The 12,114-nt window shown below is 52.9% G+C and overlaps 2 non-coding genes across 2 annotated transcripts; both read left to right on the top strand.

The window, feature by feature from the left end:
- The first annotated feature begins 4,285 nt into the window (after window positions 1–4,285).
- Window positions 4,286–4,372, top strand: trnay-gua (transfer RNA tyrosine (anticodon GUA)). Its single transcript is given in 2 exon segments — window positions 4,286–4,322; window positions 4,337–4,372. It is a non-coding gene; the product is annotated as a tRNA-Tyr (tRNA).
- A 547-nt stretch (window positions 4,373–4,919) lies between these two features.
- Window positions 4,920–5,001, top strand: trnas-gcu (transfer RNA serine (anticodon GCU)). The gene has a single exon. It is a non-coding gene; the product is annotated as a tRNA-Ser (tRNA).
- Window positions 5,002–12,114: the final 7,113 nt, after the last annotated feature.

Below are 12,114 nucleotides of genomic sequence, written 5' to 3'. Positions count from 1 at the left end.
GGAACACAAATTCTTTCTTGGAGAAAACACAAGGAACATCCAGCAAACGTCCAGCGTTATAGTAACATCAGCCACATACAGGTGAAACAGAGGTACTCAGTTTTAGACTACACGCACACCCCCTGAGCTGCTCTTAAGGGATCTAAGGCAAGGCAAGGGCAAGGCAAGTTTATTTGTAGAGCACATTTCATACACAAGGCAATTCAAAGTGCTTCACAGCAGGAAAAATGCATTCAAATCACAAAGAAATTACAGAAACAGAAATACAATAAAATTAACTAAATTAAAAATTATCAATCCAACTGATTTTCTAAACTAATAAAATCACAAACAAAAGAGAAGAGTGCAAAGAAAAAATCCTTTCAGTCATATGCGCAGCTAAACAAAACTGTTTTTAGCTTAGATTTGAACATTGTCAGAGTAGAAGCCTGTCTCACAACTTCAGGAAGACTGTTCCAGATTTTAGCTGCATAAAACTGAAACGCAGATTCCCCATGTTTTGTCCTGACTCTGGGCACCAGCAAGAGGCCGGTCCCTGAGGTCCTCAGAGTCCGAGATGGTTCATATGGCACTAACATATCCAAGATGTACTTTGGTGCTAGGCCATGGAGAGACTTGTACACAAGCAGAGCTGCTTTAAAGTATATTCTCTGAGCCACAGGGAGCCAGTGCAGAGACCTGAGAACAGGACTAATGTGATCATACTTCCTGGTTCTAGTCAGGACCCGAGCAGCAGCGTTCTGAATGTACTGCAGCTGTTTTACAACTCGTTTGGAGAGGCCAGTGAGCAGGCCGTTACAGTAGTCTAATCTACTGGAGACAAACGCATGGATAAGTCTCTCTAAATCTGGTTTTGACACTATATTTTTGATTTTGGCAATGTTTTTTAGATGGTAAAAAGCTGCTGATGTTATTGATTTGACGTGGCTATTAAAGTTCAAGTCTGAGTCCATTATTACCCCCAGATTTCTAATTTGGTTTGTAGGTTTTAGAGCGAGACTCTGGAGGTGACCGCTAACACTTTCTCTTTGTTTCTGTGGGCCAAAAACGATTATTTCAGTCTTGTCTGAGTTCAGCTGGAGAAAGTTGTTTTGCATCCACAAACTGATCTGTTGGATGCAGTGACAGAGTGAATCTACTGGTCCATAGTCACCTGCCGATAGTGAAACATAGATCTGAGTGTCGTCTGCATAATTGTGATAGGACACATTTTCACTGCGTATCAACTGACCTAACGGCAGCATGTAGAGGTTGAACAGAAGGGGACCCAGGACTGACCCTTGGGGCACTCCACAGGTCAGTGTCATGTGGTCTGAGACACAGCTACCAATTTCAACAAAGTACTTCCTGTCTTCCAGATAGGACCTTAACCAGTTTAGGGCAGTGCCAGTGATGCCCACCCAGTCCTCTAGTCTCTGTAAGAGGATCCCATGATCGACAGTGTCAAAAGCAGCACTCAGATCTAACAGAATTAAGACTGAGGCTTTGCCCGTGTCAGTGTTCAGAAGGATGTCATTTGTCACCTTGACAAGAGCAGTCTCAGTGCTGTGATGAGGTATAAAACCTGACTGAAAAACATCAAATGAGTTGTTTATTAAGAGGAAATCTGTCAGCTGTTGGTAAACAACCTTTTCAAGGACTTTGCCCAAAAATGGCAGATTAGAGATGGGCCGGTAATGACTCAGTACTGCGGCATCAAGACTGCTCTTCTTTAGGAGAGGCTTTATGACCGCAGTTTTCAAAGACATTGGGAATGTTCCAGATTGAAGCGACATGTTAATTATGTGAGTGAATGGTGCTAACAAACTGTTCAGCACAGACTTTAGAAATCTGGTGGGTAACACATCAAGGCAGCATGTAGATGAACTCAGACTGGTGATGATCTCATGGACAGTTTTGTCAGTTACTGGTGCAAAGTGAGTTAGCTCTAAGTGTCTTGGTGGTTTTAGGGTAATTTTTTGCATTGTGGGATTTATAGCATTTTTAATGCCCTGAACTTTGTCATTAAAGAATAATGCAAACTCATTACACTTGGATGTGGAAATGAGTTCTAACGGCAGCTGAGCTGGAGGGTTTGTTAATCTGTTTACTGTGGCAAACAGGACACGCGAGTTGTTACTGCAGCTTCCAATTATTTCAGAAAAATATATTTCCCTAGTTCTACATAAGATTAGGTTGTACATGTTCAGCTTTTCTTTGTAAATCTCTTTTTGAACCTGGAGCTTTGACTTGCGCCATTTCCGTTCGGCCCTGCGGCACTCCCTTTTCTGTGCCCTGACCGAATCATCATTTCTCCACGGCGCCTTCTGCTTATTTTTAACCATTTTAGCCTTTATAGGGGCAATGGTGTCCAGAACATTCAAAACACTAGATGTAACAGAGTTCAACAAATCATTTACATTAGAACATGAGACATTTTCAAAGTTTATCATTTCCATAAACAGTGCACCTGTGCCATCACTTATGTGTCTCCTCTGAACAACTGCAGGACCAACCGGAGGTTGGGGAGAAACAGACAGGTCAAAGAAGACACAGAAATGATCAGACAGAGCAACATCGATCACATTAACATTTGAAATATTTACCCCCTTTGTAATTATGAGATCTAGAGTGTGTCCTTTGCTGTGGGTGGGGCCTCTCACATGCTGAGTAAGACTGAAGGTTTCAAGGACAGCATCAAGCTCTTTAGCGTTTCTGTCACAAATATTATCAACATGCACGTTGAAATCACCTGTAATGACCAAACCATCAAAGTCTGTGCATATGACTGAAAGCATCTCAGTAAAATCATCAATAAAACTTTGGCAGTGCTGAGGAGGCTTGTATAAAACAATGAAGAGAATGGATGGAGACCGTTTTAGCTCCATTTTAAAGGATACATACTCAAATGATGAAAACACCCCAAAAGACAACCTGCGGGTAATTATTTCATCTCTAAAGACAGCACAGACTCCACCCCCTTTTTTGTTTTCTCGTGTTTCAGATTCAAACTTAAAGTTGGGTGGAGCAGATTCTATCAGAACTACATTTCCTGTGTTTTTGTCAAGCCATGTTTCAGTTAAAAACATAAAATCAAGATTATAAGAAGAAATAAAATTATTGATTAAGAGAGATTTGTTACATAAGGATCTGACATTTAGCAAAGCAAGTTTCAGACTAGTTTCAGTGGGACTGGGCTTTATCTTTTCACAGGGAATATGAATCACATTTCTCAGATTGGGCCTGACTCGCATTTTGTTTTTCCATCTGTGTGATGATGTGACTACAGAAATAGCACTAGGGGGGGCTCTTTTTACATAGGGCCCCGGGTTGGTTTGATTTTTAATGTGACAATAAGTCCCGGCAACGCTGAGACCCAGTGCATCCTAGCTATGGGAGATACCAGGTAAAAGGCGAGGTTGGATGGGTGGTGGGGCTTTTGTAGCCAAGGAGAGTTTGGGACCAGGTGAGAGGCGAGGGGGGATGGGTGGTGGGGCTTTTGTTGGTGTAGTCGGCATAGCCCTTGCTATATTGGGCGTGAGTGGAGCCATCTTAATGCCTGATTTGATCAGACTTTCAAAATGGCTGGGAAGGCCCATGGGTGAGAGTGGAGATGAGAAGGAGAATGATGAATCTTTAGTGGGAGTAGATGTTGCAGGGGGAACCCAGGGCTGGTGTGAAGGCAGGGGCGATGACAGGGATGTTGTTGGGCTTGTCATAGATGGGTCCAAGGCCTTTGAAGATTGTTCCTTTGCTGGAGGCGGTGGAGGTGAATGTGGAGAAGCTGGAGCTGAATCCTTTGCTGGTGGTGGTGGAGCAGCTGCTGATGAATCCTTTGGTGGAGGCTGAGGTTGTGGTGCTTTTGATGTTGAAACATTGGCTCGGTCTCTGGCTGAGGGAGGAAGGGATGAGGATTAGCTCAAATGCTACAGTGCTTGCTGAGAAAGCGAGAAGGATGCCCACATCCTCCAGCTGCCTTCTGGACTTTAAGCATCTTCCTTGGTGGAACGGCCCAGTTTCCACGAGATGGCCGAATGTTGACCCATAGATACTGGGGCTTCCCACCCGGCAAGCCACCTTTATCTGGTTGAGAACCATGGCCTCGGTTTTGGAGGTGCTGATTTTCATCCCAGCCTCTTCACACTCGGAATATACTATAGCTACTATATCTACTGTGTGACTTGAAATGACCTCAAAGACTGGGCTCACACTACATGAAAACGTTCATGAGACTGTAAGGGCAAGAGCACGGACACAGGTTGGCTATACACGGCTATAGTTTTTTACACTAGATGATGTGCTGTCACCTTCGATAGCTCAGTTGGTAGAGCAGAGGACTGTAGTCTGCAATCCTGTAATCCTTAGTTCACTGGTTCAAATCCGGCTCGAAGGATGCCCTTTTATCGGGTCCACGGTTCATACCCGGATGCCCCTGTGAGTTTGATGCTCTTTACGTAAACAGATTTTGTATTTTTTAAAAGACCAAATACAACAATGTCCTTCAGCAATATTTAGACTGCCCTTTGAACTGTATAGCCGTGTCTCAAGAGGACAAAAAGATGGCATTTAAGACATTTATTGTGGCCGTAGCTTTCAACACTTAGTGCCCCTCTGTCACCTTCGATAGCTCAGTTGGTACAGTGCTAGGCCCTCTTTCTTGGTTTCTTTAAGAAAATCCACATTGTTTGCAGATTTTAGCCATTTTTTGCAACATCTTTGCAATGACATTTTTTAATGCAAGGTGACTATTTCTTCAGAATCTGGGAGTTAAAATCCTATACTAGTAGGCCATTTGTATTTTTAAGATGCAAGATATATATGAAATGGCCCTCGTGTATCTACTCTCTTTTGGAAGAAAGTGAAACCCAAGGATAAATCATTAGTCTGGTTGGAATTTTACTTCCACCAACACGTTTCCATAGGATATAGGAAAGTGCACTGACGAGGTGGCCGAGTGGTTAAGGTGATGGACTGCTAAACCATTGTGCTCTGCACGCGTGGGTTCGAATCCCATCCTTGTCGATATAAGTACCTTGTTACTATACTCCACCAAAGAATTTAAGAGCGTACCACAAGGTTGAAACTGGTACTGCTTCAGCACATTAAAAAACAGGACACTTGACGTGTCCCTGATTACTTCAGGGCTTTGTATGTTTACACTGGCTCTGTAAGTGCGAGCACATGAGCCAATATAAACAGTCCTTTCTGTGAGTTCTCTCGCATCTTTTTCCATGATGAGTTCAAATGGTAGAGCATTGTCTATGGACCCCATAAATATGTTGAGACATCATCCATGAGAAAGAGCAGGAAACGGAACACAAATTCTTTCTTGGAGAAAACACAAGGAACATCCAGCAAACGTCCGGCATCATATAGTAGAAAAAGCTTCAGTTGTAGTCATCTGGACTCAGTTTGAAAAAAAAGACGTTTCGACTCTCATCCAAGAGTCATTGTCAATAACAGAATTTAGGTCGAGAACTCCGATATTAATACTGTTCTGTGGTAAGACCCGCCCATGGGGAGGAGCCTTCCTGAAGTAGAAAGAGTTGTTTGTTTCAACAGAAACTCCCCCTTGTATCTACCGAGCTAGCCTATTCAGAATCTTAATGGGCTATTAGAAACCTCTTTGTCTTTGTGAGACCCTGGCTCAACCACCCTGAGTACCTGATTAGCATCTGAATGTCCTCTACCTTTCCAGGGGTTCAGTAACCCATTATAAATAACAGGAAGATTAAACCTTAGCCCTCCATTTCTGTTTAAAGAAGGTCTTTCTTTTTTAACAAAAATAGCTTCCTTGACTCCTCTTTCAAACCATCTTTTCTCCCTGCTTGATGTGAAGGTTTTAAGCAGCCGGTCTCGAACTCGCGTGAGGCGGAGCAGGGATCATCCACCCCGCACACGGCCAGACTTTGCCCGGCCAGGGAGCACCTTCTGCGGGTCGGAGGCTCCGGGTCGGAGCCCCTGGAGCCTGGAGCCCTCACCGGGCCCCGAACTCGGCTGCCGGAGGCAGTGCAGTGCCTCATGGATAAAAGGGCAACCAGCCGGTCTCGAACTCGCGTGAGGCGGAGCAGGGATCATCCACCCCGCACACGGCCAGACTTTGCCCGGGGAAGGGCCACTCTGGCTGGGCATGGCCCCCACTGAGCACCCCCTGGAACCCCTGGAGCCCCCGGAGCACCTCCAGAGCCACCCCCCACTCTCCCCAGATTCTGCCCGGGGAAGGGCCACTCTGGCTGGGCATGGCCTCCGCCGAGCACCCCCTGGAACCCCTGGAGCCCCTCCAGAGCCACCCCCCACTCCTCCAGACTCACCCCGGGGAAGGGCCACTCTGGCTGGATATGGCCCCCACTGAGCACCCCCTGGAACCCCTGGAGCCCCCGGAGCACCTCCAGAGCCACCCCCCACTCTCCCCATCTCCCCAGATTCTGCCCGGGGAAGGGCCACTCTGGCTGGGCATGGCCTCCGCCGAGCACCCCCTGGAACCCCTGGAGCCCCTCCAGAGCCACACCCCACTCCTCCAGACTCACCCCGGGGAAGGGCCACTCTGGCTGGGCATGGCCCCCACTGAGCACCCCCTGGAACCCCTGGAGCCCCCGGAGCACCTCCAGAGCCACCCCCCACTCTCCCCAGATTCTGCCCGGGGAAGGGCCACTCTGGCTGGGCATGGCCTCCGCCGAGCACCCCCTGGAACCCCTGGAGCCCCTCCAGAGCCACCCCCCACTCCTCCAGACTCACCCCGGGGAAGGGCCACTCTGGCTGGGCATGGCCCCCACTGAGCACCCCCTGGAACCCCTGGAGCCCCCGGAGCACCTCCAGAGCCACCCCCCACTCTCCCCAGATTCTGACCGTGGAAGGGCCACTCTGGCTGGGCATGGCCTCCGCCGAGCACCCCCTGGAACCCCTGGAGCCCCTCCAGAGCCACCCCCCACTCCTCCAGACTCACCCCGGGGAAGGGCCACTCTGGCTGGGCATGGCCCCCACTGAGCACCCCCTGGAACCCCTGGAGCCCCCGGAGCACCTCCAGAGCCACCCCCCACTCTCCCCAGATTCTGCCCGGGGAAGGGCCACTCTGGCTGGGCATGGCCTCTTCCGAGCACCCCCTGGAACCCCTGGAGCCCCCGGAGCACCTCCAGAGCCACCCCCCACTCTCCCCAGATTCTGCCCGGGGAAGGGCCACTCTGGCTGGGCATGGCCTCCGCCGAGCACCCCCTGGAACCCCTGGAGCCCCTCCAGAGCCACCCCCCACTCCTCCAGACTCACCCCGGGGAAGGGCCACTCTGGCTGGGCATGGCCTCCACTGAACACCCCCTGGAACCCACGGAGCACCTCCAGAGCCACCCCGCATTCCCCCAAACTCAGTCTGGGGACGGGCCACTCTGGCTGGGCATGGCCTCCACTGAACACCCCCTGGAACCCACGGAGCACCTCCAGAGCCACCCCGCATTCCCCCAAACTCAGTCTGGGGACGGGCCACTCTGGCTGGGCATGGCCTCCACTGAACACCCCCTGGAACCCACGGAGCACCTCCAGAGCCACCCCGCATTCCCCCAAACTCAGTCTGGGGACGGGCCACTCTGGCTGGGCATGGCCTCCACTGAACACCCCCTGGAACCCACGGAGCACCTCCAGAGCCACCCCGCATTCCCCCAAACTCAGTCTGGGGACGGGCCACTCTGGCTGGGCATGGCCTCCACTGAACACCCCCTGGAACCCACGGAGCACCTCCAGAGCCACCCCGCATTCCCCCAAACTCAGTCTGGGGACGGGCCACTCTGGCTGGGCATGGCCTCCACTGAACACCCCCTGGAACCCACGGAGCACCTCCAGAGCCACCCCGCATTACCCCAAACTCAGTCTGGGGACGGGCCACTCTGGCTGGGCATGGCCTCCACTGAACACCCCCTGGAACCCACGGAGCACCTCCAGAGCCACCCCGCATTCCCCCAAACTCAGTCTGGGGACGGGCCACTCTGGCTGGGCATGGCCTCCACTGAACACCCCCTGGAACCCACGGAGCACCTCCAGAGCCACCCCGCATTCCCCCAAACTCAGTCTGGGGACGGGCCACTCTGGCTGGGCATGGCCTCCACTGAACACCCCCTGGAACCCACGGAGCACCTCCAGAGCCACCCCGCATTCCCCCAAACTCAGTCTGGGGACGGGCCACTCTGGCTGGGCATGGCCTCCACTGAACACCCCCTGGAACCCACGGAGCACCTGCAGAGCCACCCCGCATTCCCCCAAACTCAGTCTGGGGACGGGCCACTCTTCCCCGGGTTGCAGGCTCTGGGACTCCGGGGATGACCACCGGGGACCAGGCTCTCCCTTCGTCCCCGGGTACCCACACTTAAGCACCCCCACACGGGCTACACACCCTTGGTTCAGCCCCCTGGAGGTCCGTGCCCTTGGTACTATACCATCGAAGTCCGTGCCCTTGGTACTCTGACTGGAGTACCAAGGGAACGGCCCAGCACTCACCACAGAGGCTCGCGCCGGCCCCGGCCCACCTTTCGTCCCCGGGTACCCACACTTAAGCAGCCCCACACGAGCTACACACCCTTGGTGCAGCCCCCTGGAAGTCCGTGCCCTTGGTACTCTGAGCCACTTTAAAAGATAAAAAGCACCAGGACCCCAAGGCCCTGGCTCCCCTGTCCCCTACACCACACTTGGAGGCAGGGCCCTTGCCCTCCATTGGCTGCCCCCGCGCCCAATGTACTCCATAACCGAAGAAGAGAGGGGGACCCGGAGGCCGGCCTACTAGGGTAACAGGTTTAATTTAGAGCCGGGGCTCTGGACCACAAATGCCTACAACCCCGCAGTGCGCAGGAGCCTTCGAAGCTGGATGAAACCAGAACGGGGCCCTACGATGGCGGTGACCAGCCAGTTGATAGCAAAGTGAGCCCTGGACAGGCGCTGCATTTGACAAACTCAGACACGAGGAAGGGACCAGAGTCCGACCAGATGTATCATCTGGCGCTGTGTCCAGCGTGAGGGTGAGCCAGCGCAAATCAGGACCACAAATGCCTACGACCCCGCAGTGCGCAGGAGCCTTCGAAGCTGGATGAAACCAGAACGGGGCCCTACGATGGCGGTGACCAGCCAGTTGATAGCAAAGTGAGCCCTGGACAGGCGCTGCATTTGACAAACTCAGAGACGAGGAAGGGACCGGAGTCGGACCAAAAATATGCGCCGGCCCTGCCCCCCGCCCCGCGCAGAGCCATCGGACACGTTGAGGCTGAAGGGGACTGGCGCAGAGCCCTTGGGCCCAGGGGCTAAGCGCAGCCATCATCCTTCAAGCCGCGCCTCCTGCTGCGCGCGGGTGAGTGACAGTGGGCCCGGACTGTGGTTCCGTCGGACGCGTTGAGGCTGAAGGAGACTGGCGCAGAGCCCGTGTAACAGGGGCTAAGCGAAGCCATCATCCTCCAAGCCGCGCGTCCTTCAGTGCGGGGGTGAGTGACAGTGGGCCTGGACTGTTGTTCCACCGGACGCGTTGAGGCTGAAGGGGACTGGTGCAGAGCCCCTGTGCCAGGGGCTAAGCGCAGCCATCATCCTCCAAGCCGCGCGTCCTTCTGCGCAGGGGTGAGTGACAGTGGACCCGGACTGTGTTCCCACCTGACGCGTTGAGGCTGAAGGGGACTGGCTCAGAGCCCCTGGCACAGGGGCTAAGCGCAGCCATCATCCTTCAAGCCGCGCGTCCTTCAGTGCGGGGGTGATTGACAGAGGGCCTGGACTGTTGTTCCACCGGACGCGTTGAGGCTGAAGGGGACTGGTGCAGAGCCCCTGTGCCAGGGGCTAAGCGCAGCCATCATCCTCCAAGCCGCGCGTCCTTCTGCGCAGGAGTGAGTGACAATGGACCCGGACTGTGTTTCCACCGGACGCGTTGAGGCTGAAGGGGACTGGCTCAGCCATCATCCTTCAAGCCGCGCGTCCTTCAGTGCGGGGGTGAGTGACGGTCCCATCTCCGGAGACAAGGGGCCAGGCGCGGGGGAAGCCAGTCAGACTGACGCCCCGCGCCTGGTGGGACCTCTGTCTCGGCCTCGCTTCCAACGTGTCCGGCGTGAGGTTAGCCGGAGCAAACCACAGCCGCAAAATGTAAACAAACCCGCAGTGCGCAGGAGCCTTCGAAGCTGGATAAAACCAGAACGGGGCCCTACGATGGCGGGTCTTGAGTGCCAATAGACCAAGCTCCTTGTCTGGTATACATAGAACCATGATTTGTACCATTTTCATGGTTGATTCATGGATGATCCCTGCTCCGCCTCACGCGAGTTCGAGACCGGCTGGGTGCACTTTTATCCATGAGGCACTGCACTGCCTCCGGCAGCCGAGTTCGGGGCCCGGTGAGGGCTCCAGGCTCCAGGGGCTCCGACCCGGAGCCTCCGACCCGCAGAAGGTGCTCCCTGGCCGGGCAAAGTCTGGCCGTGTGCGGGGTGGATGGCCCTGGGTCTGGGCGGCGCTAAGATCACGGAGCGGGTCACCTCCGCGTACAGCCCGTGGTCAGCGTGACACTGTGCTGTGCCCCGAGCAATCAGAGCAACCAGGAAGCTTCTGGAAGTGCCCGGGAGTCTGGTAAAATCAAGCCGAAAATAGACCCTCTCATGCCGGGTCTGAGCGGTGCTTAGAGCGCGGAGAAGCGGGAGCGCGGGGCTCCATTCAGAGGCTCCGTGATTCGCCTTACTACCAGCGGTCACCTACGCGTACAGCCCGTGGTCAGCGTGACACTGTGCTCTGCCCCGAGCAATCAGAGCAACCAGGAAGCTTCTGGAAGTGCCCGGGAGTCTGGTAAAATCAAGCCGAAAATAGACCCTCTCATGCTGGGTCTGAGCGGCGCTTAGAGCGCGGAGGAGCGCAGGAGCGCGGGGCTCCATTCAGAGGCTCCGTGATCCGACGCTCACCTTCGCACCTCCGAACCATGACTTGACATTACGGCTGTGAAGGAGCCTTGGAAGCTGGATAAAACCAGAACGGGGCCCATCGATCGCGGTTCTCGTGTGCCCGTCAAACGAGCTCCTTGCCCGGTAGCCGCACAACCAGGAAATGTACCTGTTTCAAAAACCGCCCGCCCGTCCCTCCCAGCATTACCATTTTGCACATTCCGCGTGAGAGCAGCGTAAGAATTTCTCGGGAGCAGCGTGATTCAGCCCGGGATTCTTGAGCTGAACGCTTATTCCCACGAGCCCAAAAAACGACAGAGTCCAACGGGGTATAGTGTACTATTGCCGAAAAACGACAGAGTCCCTTTGGGCATAGTGTACTATTTCGTTTTTTTTTCTAAGTACAGCAGGGGCATATGGTACTATACTCTGGTGGTCAGATCACCTCCAGGCCCCAGGGGAGTGCTTTTCTGGGGGCAAACAGTGCACTGATGATGGGGGATTATTTCATTTTGCTCATGTTGGTGTTTTTTCACATTTTAACCCATTTTCACCCCTTTTGCTCACAACTTCATACTACGGCCCGGAAAAACGACAGAGTCCCTCGGGTATAGTGTACTATTGCCGAAAAACGACAGAGTCCCTTCGGGCATAGTGTACTATTTCGTTTTTTTTTCTAAGTACAGCAGGGGTATATGGTACTATACTCTGGTGGTCAGATCACCTCCAGGCCCCAGGGGAGTGCTTTTCTGGGGGCAAACAGTGCACTGATGATGGGGGATTATTTCATTTTGCTCATTTTGGTGTTTTTTCACATTTTAACCCATTTTCACCCCTTTTGCTCACATCTTCAAACTCGGGCCCTGATTACAAGTTCTGACCAAATGATGACAAACACGGTATTTATTATGTATTTTTTTCATTTTTTTTATTTTTCCAACTTATACATCCATCATTGGTGCCAGGCAGGTTGTGGAGAAAGCAGTGAAGAAAGGAGAGAGCCATCACAGAAAAGATGTCCATCCAGGGTCAAGGTACCCTGCACTTTTACATATCCAAATGACAGCATTTAAAGTTTTTTAGCGTATGGTATCTCTCGTTGCATGGAACCGCACAGAGGCCAACGCCACACTGACGGCACCTGTACTTTGTTTGCCGCCTGCCTTTGGTACGAGAGCGGTCAGAGCACACGGCGCAGTCTGGACGTCCCTCTGCTTGACAAAGCCAATGACGCTCTGTGAGTCTCTGTGGCATTTCACCC

Source organism: Eucyclogobius newberryi, unplaced genomic scaffold (assembly GCF_026437365.1).
Source record: "Eucyclogobius newberryi isolate DKJ021-1_F unplaced genomic scaffold, fEucNew1.0.hap1 SCAF_6, whole genome shotgun sequence".
NCBI lineage: Eukaryota > Metazoa > Chordata > Actinopteri > Gobiiformes > Gobiidae > Eucyclogobius > Eucyclogobius newberryi.
The sequence above is the reverse complement of the archived record's forward strand: the minus strand, read 5'-3'. Positions and strand labels throughout refer to the sequence as shown.